The sequence below is a fragment of the Pristiophorus japonicus genome, chromosome 19, assembly GCF_044704955.1.
Source record: "Pristiophorus japonicus isolate sPriJap1 chromosome 19, sPriJap1.hap1, whole genome shotgun sequence".
Classification (NCBI taxonomy): domain Eukaryota; kingdom Metazoa; phylum Chordata; class Chondrichthyes; family Pristiophoridae; genus Pristiophorus; species Pristiophorus japonicus.
This window is the reverse complement of record NC_091995.1, coordinates 51,231,896-51,256,477: the sequence shown is the minus strand read 5'-3', so window position 1 is coordinate 51,256,477 and position 24,582 is coordinate 51,231,896.

Below are 24,582 nucleotides of genomic sequence, written 5' to 3'. Positions count from 1 at the left end.
AAAATAACGATTTGAAAACATGTTTCCTCACCCTATCCTTTCAGCTCCCTGAATGGGTTCAGGGTCAGTGATTGACGATTACTGTCCCATGTCACACTCTGTTGACCAGTCTTCAGGTTGAGCCTTTCCTGTGAGTGCTGGCCGGCCAATGTAAGGAGGCCTGTTGCAGCCCCTCTACTGTTGTTCCTATTGAGACCTGATAACTCAGCTCAGACCAGGGATAGAACCTAGGACCCCCCTGGTCTGTTTAAAGGAGAATTACCACTTTGGTGATCTGAGCACTGCACAGGAGCACAGAGTGTAAAACCACGCCATCAACTCATGATTCTCCATCCACTATTTTAAGCCTGGGAAGCTAAAGCACGAATTTCTAATGTGGCAGCTGAGATTCTGGGCCCGGTGTGTTGCATCAGTAAATTACCCCAGTGCTGTTCCCCTTACACAACCCACCTGATCGTCCTAATTTATTTCAATGAATGTTTAATGCCCAGGCAGTAAAGGTGAACATTTAGCCATTATGTTTCTCAAATTCCCAATGGTCAGGCTATTTACACAACCTCCAGTTTGGACAGATTCAAACGTTGCCTGTAAGGAAATGTAAGCATCGTGTTCTGCAATTTACCTTGCTGTCAACTTCTTTCATTCAGTCCTGTTACACAAGCGTTTAAAATCTGCTTCTCTCGCATAAATCATGTCCCACGTTTTCTGAACACACTGTTGCTAGGATTGTTCAGTTCTTCTCAGGGAAGTTTGTTTGAGGAGATCCAATCAGTTCAAATACATACATGCTGTATGAATTGCTCAGGGTTGCAGCTGCTTGGCTGGTGATTCAATTTTAAAAGAGATTTATTAATTCATGAAGCTTCAGGGAATTAATGTCGGCCCTTTTGAAATCAAAGCAAATTGCTCTGGTTCGTTTCGAGAGAGTATATTGGGCAAAATTGCCTGCTCCTGTGTCTGTGTTTTTATTTAAATCACCTGGGAACCGTGAATACAGGGGGATAGACAGAGAGGGGTAAATGCCCAGAAGGGTTCCTGCCCAATTTGTTGCCCATTTAAATCAATGGTCAGACATTCGGGTATGTTCATTAGGGGCTTGTGTTCCTCCTTCCCCAATGTCCCTGCACTCACTGTTCTGAGGCAATCCAATAGCCCGGGTACATAGACACGGAATTTAGCTCTCTCTCTCTGGGCATTTAAAAATGTTCCATTGAGACTGATAACTACCACATTTGAGAAAATATTAAAGGTATCACAGCATAAAAATATGAATTACAGTACAGTTTTACCACAGGACGTGCAAGTGAATTATTACTTTCTACAACATGATGCTGTAAATATGTGTTAAATTACTGCTGCTCTTCTCTTGTTCAATTAATGGTAGTTAAATCTGTTTGGAGAGTAAAGCTAAAATAATGCTTGATGCTTGGTGTAGTTTTACTTGGTCACTTTACAACAACAAGGAGGATCCCACCATTTACAGGATAGATACAACCGATCTAAACCTCGCACTCTTTTCTTTTGGAGATGGTCTTAAGTTGGCCAAGAAGTGGAAATACATTTTTTTGATATATCTGATCCAAATTCTTCAGCATTTTGAACTCCTTTATCAGATCACCACACAATCTGTTAGCTTGACACATTATATGTAAATCTAAAGATGATCACAAATATAATTTAGAATATCAAGTCGGCGAGAACCATTCGGCTACAAACCTCATTACAGCCTTGGTCCAAACGTGGACAAAGGAGCTAAATTCTAGAGTTGAGGTTAGAGTGACTGCCCATGGTATCAAGGCAGCATTTGACCAAGTGTAGCATCAAGGATCCTCAGTAAAGCTGGTCAATGGGAATCAGGGGGAAACTCTCCACTGGTTGGAGTCATACCTAGCACACAACAAGATGGTTGTGGTTGTTGGAGTTCGATCATCTCAGTCCCTGAACATTGCTGCAGGAGTTCCTCAGGGCAGTGTTCTATGGCCCAACCATCTTCAGCTGCTTCATCAATCACCGTCCCTCCATCATATGGTCAGAAGTGGGGGTGTTCGCTGATGATTGTACAATGTTTAGTTCCATTCGCAACTCCTCAGATAATGGAGCAGTCTATGCCCACATGCAGCAAGACCTGGACAACATTCAGGTTTGGGTTGATAAGTGGTAATTAACATTCGCACCACACAGCTGCCAGGTAATAACTATCTCCAATAAGATATAGTCTAACCACTGACCTTGAAATTCAACGGCACTAGCATCGCCGAATACCCCACCATCAACATCCTGGGGGTCACCATTAACCAGAAACATAACTGGACTACCCACATAAATACTGTGGCTACAAGAGCAGGTTAGAGGCAGGGTATTCATAGAACCATACACTTTTTCAGCACAGAAGGAGGCCATTTCGGCCCATCGTGACCATGCCGGTCGACATAGAGCCACACGGCCCTCAGTCAGCAGCCCTGAAATTTACATATCAACCTATGAATAATGAACACTGTCAGAAAGGTAAAGAGCACCCAGCCAAAGCAGTCTGCCCCACACAACTGCGCCACCCCTTCAACTAAAATATTCTACATTCCACCCCAACGGGAGGCATGCAATCTCCTGGGAGAGGCACAAACCAGACAAAAACCAGGCCAACTTAGGGGAAAAAACTCTGGGAAAATTCCTCTCCGACCCATCCAGGCGATCGAAACTAGTCCAGGAGATCACTCTGGTCGTATTTGATTCCCTGTTGTACTTACCATTATATCTGTGCCGGCCAACAAGAGGTTATCCATTCTAATCCCAATTACCAGCTCTAGGCCCATAACCCTGCAGGTTACAGCACTTTAAGTGACCATCCAACCATCTCTTAAAATTGGTGAGTGTTTCTGCATCCACCACACTTCCAGGCAGTGAGTTCAAGATCCCCACAACCCTCTGCAAAAAGAATCCCCCCGCCACCCTCAAATCCCCTCTAATCCTTCCAGCAACCACCTTGGAACTATGCCCCCTCGTAATAGATCCCTCCACCAAAGGAAAAATGCCCTTACTATACATTATGTCCAGGCACCTCAATATTTTTCACACCTCAATGAGGTCTCCTCTCAACCTCCTTTGTTCCAATGAGAACAAACCCAGCCTATCCAATCTGTCCTCATAACTAAGATTCTCCATTCCAGGCAGCATCCTCGTAAATCTCCTCTGCACCCTCTCTCGTGCAATTACTTCCCATCTATAATACAGCGACCAGAACTTCATGCAGTACTCCAGCTGTGGCCTAACCAAAGTATTATGCTATTTAAGCATAACTTCCCTGCTCTTATATTCTATGCCTCAGCCAATAAAGGCAAGCATTCGGTATGCCTTCTTAACCACCTTATCCATCTGGCCTGCTACTTTCAGAGTTCTGTGGACCAATGGTGGAGTTTTGGAGGCGTGGCCTATTCAGTTGGAGCTGTGCTGCTGTGAGAGAAGGTGCTACCTGCTTTGCTCCTGCCTGGAAGGCCTAGGGTGAACCCTGAGACCAGCCCAGGAAGAGGAGCAAGGGGCTGGCTTACGACAATTCAACGTCCAGAGGGAGAGGAGGAGAGCAGAAAAGTTATCAACTTATTACTACTACAGAGAGTTGGAGAGAGGGGGAAAAGAACAACAACCTGAGAAAACACCATCCAGTGTGGAAGGAGGGAGAGCCATTTCTACAATCTTCGACAGGTGGGTGTGTTTTGGTGCATTCCCCGAAAGACTTTGTTGTATCGGTGAGGGGAGGAAAGAAGATCATTCGAGGGACGGAACATCGCGGCAGGTGTGTGCGTGTGGAAGTGTGTGTGGGGGTCTTGCTTACAGCTAGGCCCCAAACACCACTGAAGCACCCCTCCCTCATTGCCTAGCCTGGGATAGCTGGAGCTACCTGGCTGAAGTATTACTAATCACCCTATTTAACATTGTTGGGAGTGTGTACCGAGGTGGCTCCAGCTGCCCCAGGTGAAGACATCTTCTCCCCCCACCCGAAGACCATTTACAAGGACTGTGTCTTGATTTTTTTCCATCATCTGGGGAGTGCACCCCAGAAAAATGCCCACCCATCGCTGTGAGGGGAGACCTGCCCTCGCAGCTTCCCTCTTTCTCACCCCCGCTCTCTCTCTCTCTATCACTCTCTCTGTCTCTCCCCTCTCTCTCTGAGAGCCCCTTTCCTCCTTAAATTAAAGTTAATTAAGACAACTGAGCAGAGGGAGCAAGGCCCCTCCCCATTCGTTAACTAGGGGAGAGGTGTGCCCCATTAAGAGCTCCCTCTGCTCAAAACACCAACGAGACGAATTAAAGACCATTAAGGCCTGTGACTTTGGGGTGGGTGTAGCCCTTAAAGGGACCACGTGATGGCGACCCCATCCACGCCGGTGGCAGGGCCAGCAAAGACATACACGAAGGCGGCGTCCACATCCACGGCGCCTCCTGCGCCTCCTGCTGCCCTGCCACCATTCAGACTCATAACAATAAAACACGGGGTCAAGAGCTACACTCACCCCACAATGAGCATCGAGGAGTGCGTGCGGGCGATGGCTGGGGTAGTCGGCCCCTCGGCCATTGTCGCGGCCTCCAAGATGTCTGGGAAGGCTGTATTCTTCCTGGGGTCGGAGCGGGCGGTGTCCCTGGCCCTCGCAAAGGGGCTCACGGTGGGCGGGATGTTCCTGCCCGGTGGACCCTCTCAAGGCCACCGCGCAGAGGGTCATCATTTCTAACGTCCCGCCCTTTGTTCCCGCTGGGCTCCTCCTCCCTCACCTACACCAACTGGGGGAGGTAAGGTCGGGGATCAACCCCATACCGCTCGGCCTCAGGGAGAACAGCCTGCGCTACGTCTTCTCCTTCCGCCGTCAGCTCTTTGTCCGGCTGCCGCGGGAGGAGACGACGGAGGGAAGTTTTAATGTGGTGACTGGGGGCACGAGGGGACTGCCTACCGCATCTTTTGGACATCAGACGGCGTGCGGTGCCATGCCTGCAGGGAGGTGGGGCACGTTCGCAAGAACTGCCCCGCCTCCAAGGCCGCCAAACCACCGAAGGCGGCCAAGGCTGGCGCCGACGCCACCCTTCCCCCTATTTGCGTCCACGTGCCGGGAGCTGTGGGTGCGCGGGCATCGTCGGGGGCCTTTGTTTTCACGGCCTCCGGCGGCGGCGAAACATCTCGAGGCGGGTCCCCTCAGTGCGCCAGACAATTTGTTTACCGCGCTCAGCCCAAACCCGTCACCAGCGAGCGCGGGGTGCCCTGAGCCCGTGCCCGAGCCCTTGACCAATACCGCAGAGGGGTTCGGGCGCGGGCAAGATAAGAAAAAGAGGGGAGTGGAGCGGGAGGCCTCGGCAGACATGGAGGTCTGCCTGCCTCCGCACCCCCCCAGGAACAAAAGGAGGCGCCGCTCCAATGAGGCGGAGGGGGAACAACATCCCTCCGCGGAGGAGTCGGTGCTCGCCGCGTGTCCCGCGTCCCCCACCAGCGCCCCCAAACTGCGCCGTAGGCAGGAGGAATCTGTCCCCAGGGAGGGTGAGACAGTCGAGGCTGCCCAGCCTCTGCCTCCCGGGGATGGCGTGCAAGATCTGTCTGTCATGGGGGGCGCGGGGCCAGCGGAGGAATGCTTTGCCGCCGGGTCGACCGTCCCGGGGACTGAGGCGGGCGGGGCCGAAAAGGCCGAACCTGAGCCCGCCCAGCTATTAACCAACTTCCCCCGGGAGTCGCTCAGCCCGGAAGAAACAGAAAATATGAACAATTTTAACGATTCTGTACACGCTGGGCCGGGGGGTGGCAGCGGGGAGGGGGAAGACCACCAACCCTCGCCCCCTACTTTGGAGCTGGGGTACTTGGAGGACCTGGAGAATTACTTTGGCCAGGTCTCTCCGTGTTCCCCGGTACCTGGGGTGGAGGAGGAACCCCTTCAGCTGTCGCTTCCTGACCCAGCACCACTTTTAAAAGAGCCCAGTGGGGACTCCTCTGCCGACGATCCTGGGGGTGGGATCGGGGCAGAGCCAGGGTCGGATGGAGCGGCCGGGCCGTTTCTCGTACCTCGTGCGGTCGACGGGCCGGCTGCTGGCGGCGACCTCCCGGAGGGGGACGGGGACTCGGTGGGGGACTCGGGAGAAGATCTCGAGTCCATCGCCAGAGAGGCGGTGGATCTCCTCGTGCCCGCCGCTGAGTCCCCCCTCATTCATGTAAAGGAACTCCGGGACTTTGTGGCCCAGAGCTAGGGTCGCCGCAACCAAGCCCATCTGGCCCGGGAAAAATGGTCCGAGCCGGGGCTGCTAGTCGCGTCCATCCGCGCCGCCACTAAAACCATGGCCGCGGGCGGGCCCTTATCAAAGGCGCAAGGCCTTGAGCTGCGCCGGCTCAAAAGGTTCCTCGCTGGGCTGCTGAAGGAGTGGAGGTCAACAAACGACTCCATCCGCCCCCCCCACAATAGGTTAAGTAGAGGTTGCACAATGCTCTTGTCATGAAGATAACCATAGCCAGCCTCAACATCAACGGCGGCAGAGAGGCACGCCGTAGATTTAACAAATTTTCGCTCCTGCGGGAAGGGAAATATGCGGTGTGCTTCCTGCAAGAAACCCACACCGTTCCGGGAGACGAAGCCACGTGGCTCCTGGAATGGCAAGGAGAGGTCCGTATGAGACACCTCACCGCCACTTCTTGTGGGGTGGCCATCTTGCTGGCCCCGCATTTTCAGCCGGAGATCTTGGGGGTCGAGGAGCCCATGCCAGGCCGCTTGCTGCACGTCATGGTTCACCTGGGGGACGTGCTGTTCCATCTCGTGAACGTGTACGCCCCTCAGCCCGGCCCGCAGCAAGCGCGCTTCTTCGAAGAAGTGTCCGCTCTTCTTGGCTCCGTCGACATCGGCGTCTGCATTGTCCTCGGGGGGGATTTTAACTGTACCCTCGAGGCGAGGGACCGCTCCGGTACCCCGCAGTGCATGACGGCGATGGAGAAGTTGAGGGACCTGGTCGGGTCCTTCGACTTGGTGGACGTCTGGCGTAATCTCCACCCCGACTCCAGCGCCTTTACTTGGGTGAGGCCTGGAGTAGGATGGTCCAGAGTCGACCGCCTTTACGTGTCTCGGGCGTACGTTTCCTGCGTCCCGGCGGCCTCCATGCGGCCGGTGCCGTGTTCCGACCACCACCTGGTGTGGGCGGAGCTCGCTTCGCTCCGCGCGAGGACGGGGTCCGCGTACTGGCACTTTAACAACCGGCTGCTGGAGGACGTGCGGTTCCAGTCATTTCTGGGCCGACTGGAGAAGGAAGCAGGGGTCTTCCCCTCCTTGAGGCTATGGTGGGACGTGGGCAAGGCTCACGTCCGCGTCTTCTGTCAAGAGTACGCGAGGGGGTCAACCAAGAGGCGGGCGGCCAGGGTCGGGCGCCTAGAAAAAGAGGCGCTCGACCTGGAGGCCCGTCTCTGTCAAGTCGTCAAGGACCCGGCTTTGCGGACGGTGTACGAAGTGAAGAAGGCCGCGCTGAAGGACCTGCAGCTCGTCGGGTCCCGAGGCGCGTTCGTGAGGTCATGGATCCGGTTCCTGCAGGATCTGGACCGCGGCTCCCCCTTCTTCTACTCGCTGGAAAAAAGACAGAGTGTCCGTCAGCAGCTCTTGACGCTGCTGGCCGACGATGGCTCTTTCGTCTCGGATCCGGAAGGCGTCAACAACAGGGCCCGTGAATATTACGGGGCTCTGTTCTCTCCGGAGCCGTCCAACGAGGAAGCGCGCAGAGTTTTGTGGGTGGACCTGCCGAAGGTCAGCCCGGAAGACGCCGAAAATCTGACTGGTGCCCTCGACCGGCTCTCGAGGGGAAAAGCCCCAGGGCTGGACGGGATGACCGTGGAGTTCCACAGGGAGTTCTGGGACGTCCTGGGGGGCGACTATGCGCGGGTCCTGGGGGACAATCTGGTGACCGGGGAGATGCCCCAAAAAAAAGAGCCTTGTAAATGTTTGCTGCGTCCCCCAGATCGGGGGGCCACGATTTAATGTTTTCGTTTCCTCCAAAAACCGTTCTGTGGACCAATGGTGGAGCTTTGGAGGCATGGTCTATTCAGTTGGAGCTCTGTTGCAGTGAGAGAAGGAACTCCCTGCTTTGCTCCTGCCTGGAAGGCCTAGAGTGAACCCTGAGACCAGCCCAGGAAGAGGAGGAGGGGGCTGGCTGACTACAATTCAACGTCCAGAGGGAGAGGAGGAGAGCACAACATTTATCAACTTATTACTACTGCAGAGAGTTGGAGAGAGCGGGAAAAGAACAACAATCTGAGAAAACACCATCCAGTGTGGAAGGAGGGAGAGCCATTTCTACAATCTTCGACAGTGTTTTGGTGCATTCCCCGAAAGACTTTGTTGTATCGGTGGGGGGAGGAAAGAAGATAACTCGAGGGCCGGAACATCGCGGGGGGTGTGTGTGTCTGGAAGTGTGTTTGGGAGTCTTGCTTACAGCTAGGCCCCACACACTACTGAAGCACCCCTCCCCCATTGCCTAGCCTGGGATAGCTGGAGCTACCTGGCTGAAGTATTACTAATCACCCTATTTAACATCATTGGGAGTGTGTGCCTAGGTGGCTCCAGCTGTCCCAGGTGAAGACATCTTCTCCCCCCACCCGAAGACCATCTACAAAGACTACGTTTTTTGCCATCTGGGGAGTGCACCCAAAGAAGCACCCACCCATTGCTGTGAGGGGAGACCTGCCCTCGCAGCTTCCCACTTTCCCACCCTCCCTCTCACTTTCTCACCCCCCCTCTCTCTTTCTCATTCTCTCTCTCTCTCCCCTCTCTCTCTGAGAGACCCTTTCCTCCTTAAATTAAAGTTAATTAAGACAACTGAGCAGAGGAAGCAAGGCCCCACCCCATTCGTTAACTAGGGGAGAGGTGTGCCTCATTAAGAGCTCCCTCTGCTCAAAACACCAACGAGGCCAATTAAAGACCATTAAGGCCTGTGACTTTGGGGTGGGTGTAGCCCTTAAAGGGACCCCGTGATGGCGACCCCATCCACACCGGTGGCCGGGCCAGCTAAGACGTACGCGCAGGCAGCGTCCACATCCATGGCGCCTCCTGCGCCTCCTGCTGCCCTGCCACCATTTAGACTTATGACAAAAAAACACGGGGTCAAGAGCTACACTCACCCCACAATGAGCATCGAGGAGTGCGTGGGGGCGATGGCTGGGGTAGTTGGCCCCTCGGCCATTGTCGCGGCCTCCAAGATGTCTGGGAAGGCCGTGTTCTTCCTGGGGTCAGAGCGGGCCGTCTCCCTGGCCCTCGCAAAGGGGCTCACGGTGGGCGGGACGTTCCTGCCGGTGGACCCTCTCGAGGCCACCGCGCAGAGGGTCATCATTTCTAATGTCCCGCCCTTTGTTCCCGCTGGGCTCCTCCTCCCTCACCGATACTAACTGGGGGAGGTAAGGTCAGGGATCAACCTCATACCGCTCAGCCTCAGGGAGAACAGCCTGCACCACGTGTTCTCCTTCCGCCGCCAGCTCTTTGTCCGGCTGGCGCTGGAGGAGACGATGGAGGGAAGTTTTAATGTGGTGCACGAGGGGAATGCCTACCGCGTCTTTTGGACATTGGACGGCGTGCGGTGCCATGCCTGCAGGGAGGTGGGGCAGGTTCGCAAGAACTGCCCCACCTCCAGGGCCGCCAAACCACTGAAGGCGGACAAGGCTGGCGCCGCCGCCACCCCTCCCCCTATTTGCGTCAGCGTGCCGGGAGCTGTAGGTGCGCGAGCATCGTCGGGGGTCTTTGTTTTCATGGCCTCCGGCCGGGGGGACGGAGAACGTCCGATCAGAAAGAAGGCGCGGAGGAAGGCGAAACATTTCGAGGCGGGTCCCCTGAATGCACCAGACAGCTTGAACACCGCGCTCAGCCCAACCCTGACACCGGCGAGCGCAGGGTGCCCTGAGCCCGTGCCTGAGCCCTTGACCAATATCACAGAGGGGCTCGGGCGTGGGCAAGAAAAGAAAAAGAGGGGAGTGGAGCGGGAGGCCTCGGTAGATATGGAGGTCTCCCTGCCTCCGCGCAACCCCAGGAACAAAAGGAGGCGCCGCTCCAATGAGGCGGAGGGGGAACAACATCCCTCCGCAGAGGAGTTGGTGCCCGCTGCGTGTCCTGCGTCCCCTACCAGCGCCCAAAAACTGCGCTGTAGGTGAGAGGAGTCTGTCCCCGGGGAGGGTGAGACAGTCGAGACTGCCCAGCCCCTGCCTCCCGGGGATGGCATGGAAGATGTGCCTGTCGTGGGGGACATGGGGCCAGCGGAGAAATGTGTAGCCGCCAGGTTGAGGCGGGCGGGGCCGGAAAGGCCGAACCTGAGCCCCCTCAGCCTTTATCCAACTTCCCCCGGGATTTGCTCGACTCGGTAGAAACTGAAAATGTTAATAATTTTACAGAACATCCACACGCTGGGCCGGGGGGTGGCGGCGGGGAGGGGGAAGAACACCAACCCTCGCCCCCTACTTTGGAGCAGGGGTACTTGGAGGACCTGGAACATTTCTTTGACCGGGTCTCTCCGTGTTCCCCGGCTCCTGGGGCGGAGGAGGAACCCCTTCCGCTGTCGTTTCCTGACCCAGCACCGCTTTTAAATGAGCCCAGTGGGGATTCCTCTGCTAACGATCCTGGGGGTGGGATCGGGGCAGAGCGAGGGTCGGATGGAGCGGCCGGGCCGTTTGCCGTACCTCGTGCGGTCGACGGGCCGGCTGCTGGCAGCGACCTCCCGGAGGGGGACGGGGACTCAGTGGGGGACGAGGGAGAAGATCTCGAGTCCATCGCCAGTGAGGCGGTGAATCTCCTCGTGCCCGCCGCTGAGTCCCCCTTCATTCCTGCAAAGGAACTCCGGGACTTTTTGATCCAGAGCCAGGGTCGCTGCAACCGAGCCCACCTGGCCCTGGAAAGATGGTCCGAGCCGGGGCTGCTCGTCGTGTCCGTCCGCGCCGCCGCTAAAACCATGGCCGCGGGCGGGCCCTTATCAAAGGCGCAAGGCCTTGAGCTGCGCCGGCTCAAAAGGTTCCTCGCTGGGCTGCTGAAGGAGTGGAGGTCAACAAACGACTCCACACCCCCCCCACAATAGGTTAGGTAGAGGCTGCACTATGCTTTTGTCATGAAGATAACCATAGCCAGCCTCAACATCAACGGCGGCAGGGAGGCACACCATAGTTTTAACAATTTTTCGCTCCTGCGGGAGGGGAAATATGCGGCGTGCTTCCTTCAAGAAACCCACATCGTTCTGGGAGACGAAGCCACGTGGCTCCTGGAATGGCAAGGAGAGGTCCGCATGAGCCACCTCACCACCACTTCTTGTGGGGTGGCCATCTTGATGGCCCCGTATTTTCAGCCGGAGATCTTGGGGGTCGAGGAGCCCGTGCCAGGCCACTTGCTGCACGTGACGGTTCACCTGGGGGACGTGCCACTCCATCTCGTGAACATGTACGCCCCTCAGCCCGGCCCGCAGCAAGCACGCTTCTTCGAAGAAGTGTCCGCTCTTCTTGGCTCCGTCGACGTCGGCGACAGCATTGTCCTCGGGGGGGATTTTAACTGCACCCTTGAGGCGAGGGACCGCTCCGGTGCCCCGCAGTGCATGACAGCGATGGAGAAGTTGAGGGACCTGGTCGGGTCCTTCGACTTGGTGGACATCTGGCGAAATCTCCATCCCGACTCCAGCGCCTTTACTTGGGTGAGGCCTGGAGTAGGATAGTCCAGAGTCGACCGCCTTTACGTGTCTCGGGCATACGTTTCCTGCTTCCCGGCGGCCTCCATGCGACCGGTGCCGTGTTCGGACCAACACCCGGTGTGGGAGGAGCTCGCTTCGCTCCGCGCGAGGACGGGGTCCGCGTACTGGCATTTTAACAACCAGCTGCTGGAGGACATGCAGTTCCAGGACGCGTTCCGTCATTTCTGGGCCGACTGGTGAAGGAAGCAGGGGGGCTTCCCCTACTTGAGGCTATGGTGGGATGTGGGCAAGGCTCACGTCCGTGTCTTCTGTCAAGAGTACACGAGGGGGTCGACCAAGAGGCGGGCGGCCAGGGTCGGGCGCCTAGAAAAAGAGGTGCTCGACCTGGAGTCCCGTCTCGGTCAAGTCGTCGAGGACCCGGCCCTGCGGATGGTGTACGAAGCGAAGAAGGCCGCGCGAAAGGACCTGCAGCTCATAGGGTCCCAAGGCACGTTCGTGAGGTTGCGGATCCGGTTCCTGCGGGATCTGGACCACGGCTCCCCCTTCTTCTACTCACTGGAAAAAAGACAGAGTGTCCGTAAGCAGCTCTTGACGCTGCTGGCCGACGACGGCTCTCTTGTCTCGGATCCGGAGGGCGTCAACAACAGGGCCCGTGAATATTACGAGGCTCTGTTCTATCCGGAGCTGTCCAGCGAGGAAGCGCGTAGAGTGTTGTGGGAGGACCTGCCGAAGGTCGGCCCGGAGGGCGCCGAAAATCTCGAAGCTCCGCTAAGCCTGGCGGAGCTGACTGGCGCCCTCGACCGGCACTCGAGGGGAAAATCCCCGGGGCTGGACGGGCTGACCGTCGAGTTCCACAGGGTGTTCTGGGACGTCCTGGGGGACGACTATGCGCGGGTCGTGGGGGAAAGTCTGGCGACCGGTGAGATGCCCCTCTCTTGGCGCAGGGCAGGTCTGCTGCCTAAGAAGGGCGATCTCCGCCTCCTTAAGAACTGGCGCCCGGTCTCCCTTCTCAGCACGGACTACAAAATCTTCGCCAGGGTGATGTCTGCTCGCCTTGGCGCCGTGCTGGACCACATGATCCACCCCGACCAGTCCTACACGGTCCCAGGCCGGACAATCCACGATAACATCCATCTGGTCCAGGACCTCATCCATCATTCCCAGGAGGCTGGTCCGTCGGTCGCCTTCCGATCTCTTGACCAAGAGAAGGCGTTCGACAGGGTGGATCACGACTATCTGTTCGGAACTCTGCGCGCTTTCGGGTTCGGGATGCATTTCGTCGCCCGGATCCGACTTTTGTATGCCGCCGCGGAGTGTCTGATAAAGGTTAACGGGTCCTTGATGGCGCCCCTTCGCTTTGGGAGAGGGGTGCGCCAGGGATGCCCCATGTCCGTCCAGTTATATGCCATCTGCGTGGAGCCTTTCCTGCGCCTCCTGCGGACGAGGTTGACGGGACTGGCTCTGCAAGGGCCGGGCATGGAGGTCGTCCTCTCGGCTTACACCGATGACGTGCTCCTCGCGGTAGAGGATCCCGCTGACCTGCGGAGGATGCATGAGTGCCAGGTGATTTACTCGGCCGCATCCTCTGCCAGGATCAACTGGGAGAAATGTTCCGGACTCCTGGTGGATTAGTGGCGGGTGGACTCCCTGCCGGAGGAGCTCAGGCCTTTTGCCTGGAGCACGACCCATCTCCTCTATCTGGGAGTCCACCTTAGCCCTGATGAGGAAGGTTGGCCGGCGAACCTGCAAGAGCTGGAGGCCAAGGTCGCCGCTCGCCTAGGGCGCTGGACAGGACTGCTCCGAGTGCTGTCCTACAGGGGTCGAGCGCTAGGAATAAACCAGCCGGTGGCTGCCATGCTGTGGTACCGGCTGGTCACTTTGACCCCTCCCCCTGCGTTTGTCACCAAGATACAGAAGAAGCTGGTGGACTTCTTCTGGAACAACAGGAAGCACTGGGTCTCTGCCACGGTTTTGAGGCTCCCGCTTGGGGAGGGCGGTCAGTCGTTGGTGTGCCTCAGCACCCAGCTCGCGACTTTCCGTCTTCAGACCCTGCAGAGATACCTTTACGTCGAGCCCCCTCCTAGGTGGCGTGCTCTGGCGAAGTATTTCTTCCGCCAGCAGCAAGGGTCTCAACTACGACACGCAGCTCCTGTTTGTGAGCATGGGGGGCATCAGGACCGCCTTCAAGTAGCTGCCTGTCTTTTACAAGGAACTCACCAGGGTCTGGAACAAAGTTCCCATCAAGCGCAGCTCTCCACCGGCTGGAGTGGCGGCTGTCCTGCAGGAGCCGCTGATCGGGAATCCGTTCCTCCATGAGCGAGGTTTTAGGTGGCGGTCGGACGAGAGGGCTGTGGCTGGGGAGGTGACCAGGGTCAGGGACCTGCTCGATGGCGGAGGAGCGGGCTGGATGGCGCCAGACACGCTGGCGCGGTGCCTAAATATGGCCGACGTCCGCTGCGCGGCCGATGCCATCGAGTCGCTAAAAACAGCTCTGGGCCCTGACTCCGTTAGGTGCATCGAGGAGGGTCAAGCACATGGGGAGTTCCCGTCCAAACTGACCCCCATCCGGATGGAATTCCTCATCGGCGCCAAACCCCGAAACCTCCCTCGGGAGGCGGCGCCTCACAACTTGAGCCACCTCGGGGAAATCCCCTCCGTGCCTTTCAGTTCCGCGCGGAGGGGTTTCCTGTACGGGCTGCTCCTGCACACCCTCAATTTTGCCATCCTCGCCTGCCGTCCGGACACGCCATGGCATACCATCTTGCTGTCCTGAGGAGGCGGGGGTCCCCGATGGAGGGCACTCTACGCGGGAGTCCTCCCAATATTTATCGGGGACTTGGCCTGGAGGGTGATGCACGGAGCAGTGCCGTGCAATACATTTTTAAGCCGGTTCATGGGCTCCCAGGCCACCTGCAATTTCTGCGGTCTGGAAGAGTCCGTGTTCCATGTTTTTATCGAATGCACAAGGTTGCAGCCCCTGTTTTATTATTTAAAGGTGCTGCTCCTGAAATTCTAGCTGCACTTCAGTCCCACACTCCTGATCTTTTGGCACCCTGTGCGGAGGGGAGCGGGTAGGTCCGAGGGCCTCCTCGTAGGACTGCTCCTGGGCACGGCCAAGGGTGCCATCAGCCGGTCCAGGCAGCGGGCGGTTGAGGGGGTCGTTCAACCTGACTGCCTGCCTCTATTCCGCACGTACATCCGCATCAGGGTGTCCATGGAGATGGAGCACGCGATGTCCACCGGTACGCTCGCGGCCTTCCGCGAGAGGTGGGCAGCGGAGGGACTGGAGTGCATCATCATGCCCGGCAACCAAATTTTAATTTGATTTTATGTTTTAAAGTTTAATTTGTTTTAATTGCCGGAGTTTTTAGTGTCCCCCTCCCCTTTTGTAGGGGGCACTTGGAGAAAAAATATGATTTTAGTACCCAAAAAAAAAATTTAAAAAAAACACAAAAAGAAAAATACAAAAAAAACAAAAAAAAGAGCCTTGTAAATGTTTGCTGCGTCCCCAAGATCGGGGGGCCACGATTTAATGTTTTCGTTTCCTCCCAAAAGAGTTCTGTGGACCAATGGTGGAGCTTTGGAGGCGTGGTCTATTCAGTAGGAGCTCTGTTGCAGTGTGAGAAGGAACTCCCTGCTTTGCTCCTGCCTGGAAGGCCGAGAGTGAACCCTGAGACCAGCCCAGGAAGAGGACGAGGGGGCTGGCTTACTACAATTCAACGTCCAGAGGGAGAGGAGGAGAGCAGAAAATGTATTAACTTATTACTACTGCAGAGAGTTGGAGAGAGGGGGAAAAGAACAACAACCTGAGAAAACACCATCCAGTGTGGAAGGAGGGAGAGCCATTTCTACAATCTTCGACAGTGTTTTGGTGCATTCCCTGAAAGACTTTGTTGTATCGGTGGGGGGAGGAAAGAAGATAACTCGAGGACCGGAACATCGCGGGGGGTGTGTGAGTCTGGAAGTGTGTTTGGGAGTCTTGCTTACAGCTAGGCCCCACACACCACTGAAGCACCCCTCCCCCATTGCCTAGCCTGGGATAGCTGGAGCTACCTGGCTGAAGTATTACTAATCACCCTATTTAACATCGTTGGAAGTGTGTGCCTAGGTGGCTCCAGCTGCCCCAGCTGAAGACATCTACTCCCCCCACCCGAAGACCATCGACAAAGACTGTGTTTTTTGCCATCTCAGGAGTGCACCCCAAGAAACACGCACCCATCGCTGTGAGGGGAGACCTGCCCTCGCAGCTTCCCTCTTTCCCACCCCCCGCACTCTCTTTCTCAACCCCCCTCTCTCTTTCTCTCTCTCTCTGTCTCTCCCCTCTCTCTCTGAGAGCCCCTTTCCTCCTTAAATTAAAGTTAATTAAGACAACTGAGCAGAGTGAGCAAGGCCCCTCCCCATTCGTTAACTAGGGGAGAGGTGTGCCTCATTAAGAGCTCCCTCTGCTCAAAACACCAACGAGGCCAATTAAAGACCATTAAGGCCTGTGACTTTGGGGTGGGTGTAGCCCTTAAAGGGACCCCGTGATGGCGACCCCATCCACACCGGTGGCCGAGCCAGCTAAGACATACGTGCAGGCGGCGTCCACATCCACGACGCCTCCTGCGCCTCCTGCTGCCCTGTCACCATTTAGACTTATAACTAAAAAACACAGGGTCAAGAGCTACACTCACCCCACAATGAGCATCGAGGAGTGCGTGGGGGCGATGGCTGGGGTAGTCAGCCACTCGGCCATTGTCGCGGCCTCCAAGATGTCTGGGAAGGCTGTATTCTTCCTGGGTTCGAAGCGGGCTGTGTCCCTGGCCCTCGAAAAAGGGGCTCACGGTGGGCGGGACGTTCCTGCCGGTGGACCCTCTCGAGACAACCGCACAGAGGGTCAGCATTTCTAACGTCCCGCCCTTTGTTCCCACTGGGCTCCTCCTCCCTCACCTACACCAACTGGGGGAGGTAAGTTCGGGGATCAACCCCATAACGCTCGGCCTCAGGGAGAACAGCCTGGGCCACGTCTTCTCCTTCCGCCGCCAGCTCTTTGTCCGGCTGGAGTGGGAGGAGACGACGGAGGGAAGTTTTAAAGTGGTGCACGAGGGGACTGCCTACCACGTCTTTTGGACATCGGACGGCGTGCGGTGCCATGCCTGCAGGGAGGTGGCGCAGGTTCGCAAGAACTGCCCCGCCTTCAGGGCCGCCAAACCACCGAATGCGGCCAAGGCTGGCGCCGTCGCCACCCCTCCCCCTATTTGCGTCAGCGTGCCGGGAGCTGTAGGTGCGCGAGCATCGTCGGGGGCCTTTGTTTTCACGGCCTCCGGCGGGGGGGAGGGAGAACGTCCGATCAGAAAGAAGGTGCGGAGGAAGGTGAAACATCTCGAGGCGGGTCCCCTCAGTGCGCCAGACAGCTTGAACACCGCGCTCAGCCCAACCCTGACACCAGCGAGCGCGGGGTGCCCTGAGCCCGTGCCTGAGCCCTTGACCAATATCACAGAGGGGCTCGGGCGCGGGCAAGAAAAGAAAAAGGGGGGGGTGGAGCGGGGGGCCTCGGCAGATATGGAGGTCTCCCTGCCTCCGCACACCCCTAGGAACAAAAGGAGGCGCCGCTCCAATGAGGCGGAGGGGGAACAACATCCCTTCGCGGAGGAGTCGGTTCCCGCCGCGTGTCCCGCGTCCCCTACCAGCGCCCACAAACTGCGCTGTAGGCGCGAGGAGTCTGTCCCCGGGGAGGGTGAGACAGTCGAGGCTGCCCAGCCTCTGCCTCCCGGGGATGGCGTGGAAGATCTGCCTGTCGTGGGGGGCATGGGGCCAGCGGAGGAATGCGTAGCCGCCGGGTTGAGCATCCCGGGGACTGAGGCGGGCGGGGCCGAAAAGGCCGAACCTGAGCCTGCCCAGCCAATACCCAACTTCCCCCGGGATTTGCTCCACTCGGCAGAAACTGAAAATGTTAATAATTTTACAGAACATCCACACGCTGGGCCGGGGGGTGGCGGCGGGGAGGGGGAAGAACACCAACCCTCGCCCCTTACTTTGGAGCTGGGGTACTTGGAGGAACTGGAACATATCTTTGACCGGGTCTCTCCGCGTTCCCCGGCTCCTGGGGCGGAGGAGGAATCCCTTCCGCTGTCGTTTCCTGACCCAGCACCGCTTTTAAAAGAGCCCAGTGGGGATTCCTCTGCCGACGATCCTGGGGGTGGGATCGGGGCAGAGCCAAGGTCGGATGGAGCGGCCGGGCCGTTTGATGTACCTCGTGCGGTCGACAGGCCGGCTGCTGGCGGCGACCTGCCGGGGGGGGACAGGGACTTGATGGGGGACGAGGGAGAAGATCTCGAGTCCATTGCCAGTGAGGCGGTGGATCTCCTCGTGCCCGCCGCTGAGTACCCCCTCATTCCTGCAAAGGAACTCCGGGACTTTTAGGTCCAGAGCCAGGGTCGCCGCAACCGAGCCCATCTGGCCCTGGAAAGATGGTCCGAGCCGGGGCTGCTCGTCGTGTTCGTCCGCGCCGCCGCTAAAACCATGGCCGCGGGCGGGCCCTTATCAAAGGCGCAAGGCCTTGAGCTGCGCCGGCTCAAGAGGTTCCTCGCTGGGCTGCTGAAGGAGTGGAGGTCAACAAACGACTCCACTTCCCCCCCCCCCCCACAATAGGTTAAGGTAGAGGTTGCACTATGCTTTTGTCATGAAGATAACCATAGCCAGCCTCAACATCAACGGCGGCAGAGAGGCACACCGTAGATTTAACAATTTTTCGCTCCTGCGGGAGGGGAAATATGCGGTGTGCTTCCTGCAAGAAACCCACACCGTTCTGGGAGATGAAGCCACGTGGCTCCTGGAATGGCAAGGAGAGGTCCGCATGAGCCACCTCACCACCACTTCTTGTGGAGTGGCCATCTTGTTGGCCCCGCATTTTCAGCCGGAGATCTTGGGGGTCGAGGAGCCCGTGCCAGGACGCTTGATGCACGTCACGGTTCACCTGGGGGACGTGTCGCTCCATCCTGTGAACGTGTACGCCCTTCAACCCGGCCCACAGCAAGCGCGCTTCTTCGAAGAAGTGTCCGCTCTTCTTGGCTCCGTCGACGTCGGCGACTGCATTGTCCTCGGGGGGGATTTTAACTGCACCCTCGAGGCGAGGGACCGCTCCGGTGCCCCGCAGAGTATGACGGTGATGGAGAAGTTGAGGGGCCTGGTCGGGTCCTTCGACTTGGTGGACGTCTGGCGAAATCTCCATCCCGACTCCAGCGCCTTTACTTGGGTGAAGCCTGGAGTAGAATGGTCCAGAGTCAACCGCCTTTACGTGTCTCGGGCGTACGTTTCCTGCGTCCCGGCGGCCTCCATGTGGCCGGTGCCGTGTTCGGACCACCACCTGGTGTGGGCGGAGCACGCTTCGCTCCGCGCGAGGACGGGGTCCGCGTACTGGCATTTTAACAACCAGCTGCTGGAGGACGTGCGGTTCCAGGACTCGTTCCGTCAGTTCTGGGCCGACTGGAGAAGGAAGCCGAGGGGCTTGCCCTCCTTGCGGTTATGGTGGGACGTGGGCAAGGCTCACGTACACGTCTTCTGTCAAGAGTACGCGAGGGGGTCGACCAAGAGGCGGGCGGCCAGGGTTGGGCGCCTAGAAAAAGAGGTGCTCGACCTGGAGTCCCATCTCGGTCAAGTCGTCCAGGACCCAGCCCTTCGGATAGTGTATGAAGCGAAGAAGGCCGCGCTTAAGGACCTGCAGCTTGGAGGGTCCCGAGGCGCGTTCGTGAGGTCGCGGATCCGGTTCCTGCGGGATCTGGACCGCGGCTCCCCCTTCTTCTACACGCTGGAAAAAAGACAGAGTGTCCGAAAGCAGCTCTTGACGCTGCTGGCCGACGATGGCTCTCTCGTCACAGATCCGGAGGGCGTCAACAACAGGGCCCATGAATATTACGGGGCTCTGTTCTCTCCGGAGCCGTCCAGCGAGGAAGCATGTCGAGTTTTGTGGGAGGACCTGCCGAAGGTCAGCCCGGAGGGCGCTGAAAATCTGGAAGCTCCGCTAACCCCGGCTCTCGAGGGGAAAAGCCCCGGGGCTGGATGGGCTGACCGTGGAGTTCCACAGGGCGTTCTGCGACGTCCTGGGGGACGACTACGCGCGGGTCCTTGGGGAAAATCTGGCGACCGGGGAGATGCCCCTCTCTTGGCGCAGGGCAGTCATTGTCCTGCTGCCTAAGAAGGGCGATCTCTGCCTCCTTAAGAGCTGGCGCCCGGTCTCCCTCCTCAGCATGGATGACAAAATCTTCGCCAGGGCGATGTCTGCTTGCCTTGGCGCCGTGCTGGACCACATGATCCACCCCGACCAGTCCTACACGCACCCGAGCCAGACAATCCACAACAACATCCATCTGGTCCGGGACCTCATCCATCATTCCCAGGAGGCTGGTCTCTCGGTCGCCTTCCTATCTCTTGACCAAGAGAAGGCGTTCGACAGGGTGGATCACGACTATATGTTCGGAACTCTGCACGCTTTCGGATTCAGGACGCATTTCGTCGCACGGATCCGACTTTTGTAAGCCGCCGCGGAGTATCTGATAAAGGTTAACGGGTCCTTGACGGCGCCCCTTCGCTTTGGGAGAGGCTTGTGCCAGGGATGCCCCATATCCGGCCAGTTATATGCCATCTGCGTGGAGCCTTTCCTGCGCCTCCTGCGGATGAGGTTGACGGGACTGGCTCTGCAAGGGCCGGGCGTGGAGGTCGTCCTCTCGGCTTACGCCGATGATGTGCTCCTCGCAGTAGAGGATCCCGCTGACCTGTGGAGGATGCGTGAGTGCCAGGAGATTTACTCGGCCGCATCCTCTGCCAGGATCAACTGGGAGAAATGTTCCGGACTCCTGGTGGGTCAATGGTGGGTGGACTCCCTGCCGGAGGAGCTCAGGCCTTTTGCCTGGAGCACGACCCATCTCCTCTATCTGGGAGTCTTCCTTAGCCCTGATGAGGAAGCCTGGCCGGCGAACTGGCAAAAGCTGGAGGCCAAGGTCGCCGCTCGCCTTGGGCGCTGGACAGGACTGCTCCGAGGTGCTGTCCTACAGGGATCGAGCGCTAGGCATAAACCAGCTGGTGGCCGCCATGTTGTGGTACCGACTGGTCACTTTGATCCCTCCCCCTGCGTTTGTCACCAAGATACAGAAGAAGTTGGTGGACTTCTTCTGGAACAACAGGAAGCACTGGGTCTCTGCCGCGGTCTTGAGGCTCCCGCTTGGGGAGGGCGGTCAGTCGTTGGTGTGCGTCAGCACCCAGCTCGCGACTTTCCGTCTTCAGACCCTGCAGAGATACCTTTACGTCGAGCCCCCTCCCAGGTGGCGTGCTCTGGCGACGTACTTCTTCCGCCAGCAGCACGGCCTCAACTATGACACGCAGCTCCTGTTTGTGAGCTTGGGGGGCGTCAGGACCGCCTTCCAGGAGCTGCCTGTCTTTTACAAGGAACTCACCAGGGTCTGGAACAAAGTCTCCACCAAGCGCAGCTCTCCACCGGCTGGAATGGCGGCTGTCCTGCAGGAGCCGCTGCTCGGGAATCCGTACTTCCACGACCGAGGTTTTAGGTGGCGGTCGGATGAGAGGGCTGTGGCTGGTGAGGTGACCAGGGTCAGGGACCTGCTCGATGGCGGAGGAGCGGGCTGGATGGCGCCAGACACGCTGGCGCGGCGCCTAAATTCTGCCAACGTCCGCCGCGCAGCCGATGCCATCGAGTCGCTAAAAACAGCTCTGGGCACTGACTCCGTTAGGTGCATCAAGGAGGCTCAAGCACGTGGGGAGATCCCGTCCGAACTGACCCCCGTCCGGACGGAATTCCTCATCGGCGCCAAACCCCGGAACCTCCCTCGGGAGGCGGCGCCTCACAACTTGAGCCGCCTCGAGGAAATCCCTTCCGTGCCTTTCAGTTCCGCGCAGAGGACTTTCCTGTACGGGCTGCTCCTGCACACTCTCAACTTTGCCATCCTCGCCTGCCATCCGGACACGCCATGGCGTATCACCTTGCCATCCGGAGGAGGCGGGGGTCCCCGCTGGAGGGCACTCTATGCGGGAGTCCTCCCAGTATTTATAGGGGACTTGGCCTGGAGGGTGGTGCACAGAGCAGTGCCGTGCAATCAATTTTAAAGCCGGTTCACGGGCTCCCAGGCCGCCTGCAATTTCTGCGGTCTGGAAGAGTCCGTGTTCCATGTTTTTATTGAATGCACGAGGTTGCAGACCCTGTTTTATGATTTAAAGGGGCTGCTCCTGAAATTCTGGCTGCACTTGAGTCCCACACTCCTGATCTTTGGGCACCCTGTGCGGAGGGGAGCGGGTAGATCCAAGGGCCTCCTCGTAGGACTGCTCCTGGGCATCAGCCATTCCAGGCAGCGGGCGGTCGAGGGGGTCGTTCAACCTAACTGCCTGCCTCTGTTCCGCGCGTACATCTGAGCCAGGGTGTCCTTGGAGATGGAGCACGCGGTGTCCACCGGTATGCTCGCAGCCTTCCGCGAGAGGTGGGCACCAGAGGGACTGGAGTGCATCATCACGCCCGGCAACCAAATTTTAATTTGATTTTATGTTTTAAAGTTTAATTTGTTTTAATTGCCGGTGTTTTTAGTGTCCCCCTCCTCTTTTGAAGGGGGCACTTGGAGGAAAAAAAAATATATGTATGATTTTAGTGCCCAAAAAAAAAACTTTAAAAAAAAAAACAAAAACACAAAAAAAAACAACAAAAAAAACACAAAAAAAGGGCCTTGCAAATGTTTGGTGTGCCCCCCAGATTGGGGGGACGCGATTTAAGGATGAATGTTTCAGTTTCCTCCCAAAAGAGTTCTGTGGACCAATGGTGGAGCTTTGGAGGCGTGGCCTATTCAGTTGGAGCTCTGTTGCTGTGAGAGAAGGACCTCCCTGCTTTGCTCCTGCCTGGAAGGCCTAGAATGAACCCTGAGACCAGCACAGGAAGAGGAGGAGGGAGCTGGTCAATTCAACGTCCAGAGGGAGAGGAGGAGAGCAGAAAATGTATCAACTTATTACCACTGCAGAGAGTTGGAGAGAGGGGGAAAAGAACAACAACCTGAGAAAACACCATCCAGTGTGGAAGGAGGGACAGCCATTTCTACAATCTTCGACAGGTGGGTGTGTTTTTGTGCAGTCCCCGATAGACTTTGTTGTATCGGTCGGGGGAGGAAAGAAGATAACTCGAGGGCCAGAACATCGCGGGGGGGTGGTGTGTGTGTGGAAGTGTGTGCGTGGGAGTCTTGCTTACAGCTAGGCCCCACACACCACTGAAGCACCCCTCCCCCATTGCCTAGCCTGGGATAGCTGGAGCGACCTGGCTGAAGTATTACTAATCACCGTATTTAACATCGTTGGGAATGTGTGCCGAGATGGCTCCAGCTGCCCCAGGTGAAGACATCTTCTCTCCCCACCCGAAGACCATCTACAAAGACTGTGTTTTTTGCCATCTGGGGAGTGCACCCCAAGAAACACCCACCCATCGCTGTGAGGGGAGACCTGCCCTCGCAGCTTCCCTCTTTCCCACCCCCCCATCGCACTTTCTCTCTCTCTTGTCTCTCCCCTCTCTCTCTGAGAGCCCCTTTCCTCCTTAACTTAAAGTTAATTAAGACAACTGAGCAGAGTGAGCAAGGCCCCTCCCCATTCGTTAACTAGGGGAGAGGTGTGCCCCATTAAGAGCTCCCTCTGCTCAAAACACCAACGAGGCCAATCAAAGACCATGAAGACCTTTGGGGTGGGTGTAGCCCTTAAAGGAACCCCGTGATGGCGACCCCATCCACAGCGGTGGCAGGGCCAGCTAAGACGTACGCGCATGCGGCGTCCACATCCACAGTGCCTCCTGCGCCTCCTGTTGCCCTGCTACCATTTAGAGTAATAACAAAAAAACACGGGGTCAAGAGCTACACTCACCCCACAATGAGCATCGAGGAGTGCGTGCGGGCGATGGCTGGGGTAGTCGGCCCCTCGGCCATTGTCGCTGCCTCCAAGATGTCTGGGAAGGCTGTATTCTTCCTGGGGTCAGAGCGGGCGGTGTCCCTGGCCCTCGAAAAGGGGCTCACGGTGGGCGGGACGTTCCTGCCGGTGGACCCTCTCGAGGCCACTGTGCAGAGGGTCATCATTTCTAACGTCCCACCCTTTGTTCCCGCTGGGCTCCTCCTCCCTCACCTACACCAACTGGGGGAGGTAAGGTCGGGGATCAACCCCATACCGCTCGGCCTCAGGGAGAACAGCCTGCGCCACGTCTTCTCCTTCCGCCGCCAGCTCTTTGTCCGGCTGACGCGGGAGGAGACGACAGAGGGAAGTTTTAATGTGGTGCACGAGGGGACTGCCTACCGCGTCTTTTGGACATCGGACGGCATGCGGTGCCATGCCTCCTGGACGGCCAAACCACCGAAGGCGGCCAAGGCTGGCGCCGCCGCCACCCCTCCCCCTATTTGCGTCCGCGTGCCGGGAGCTGTAGGTGCGCGGGCATCGTCGGGGGTCTTTGTTTTCATGGCCTCCGGCGGGGGGGAGGGAGAACGTCCGATCAGAAAGAAGGCGCGGAGGAAGGTGAAACATCTCGAGGCGGGTCCCCTCAGTGCGCCAGACAGCTTGAACACCGCCCTCAGCCCAATCCTGACACCGGTGAGCACGGGGTGCCCTGAGCCCGTGCCCGAGCCCTTGAACAATATCACAGAGGGGCTCGGGCTCGGGCAAGAAAAGAAAACGGGGGGAGTGGAGCGGGAGGCCTCGGCAGACATGGAGGTCTCCCTGCCTCCACGCACCCCCAGGAGCAAAAGGAGGCACCGCTCCAATGAGGCGGAGGGAAACAACATCCCTCCACGGAGGAGTCGGTGCGCGCCGTGTGTCCCGCGTCCCTTACCAGCGTCCCCAAACTGCGATGTAGGTGAGAGAATTCTGTCCCCGGGGAGGGTAAGACATTCGAGGCTGCCCAGCCTCTGCCTCCCGGGGATGGCATGGAAGATCTGC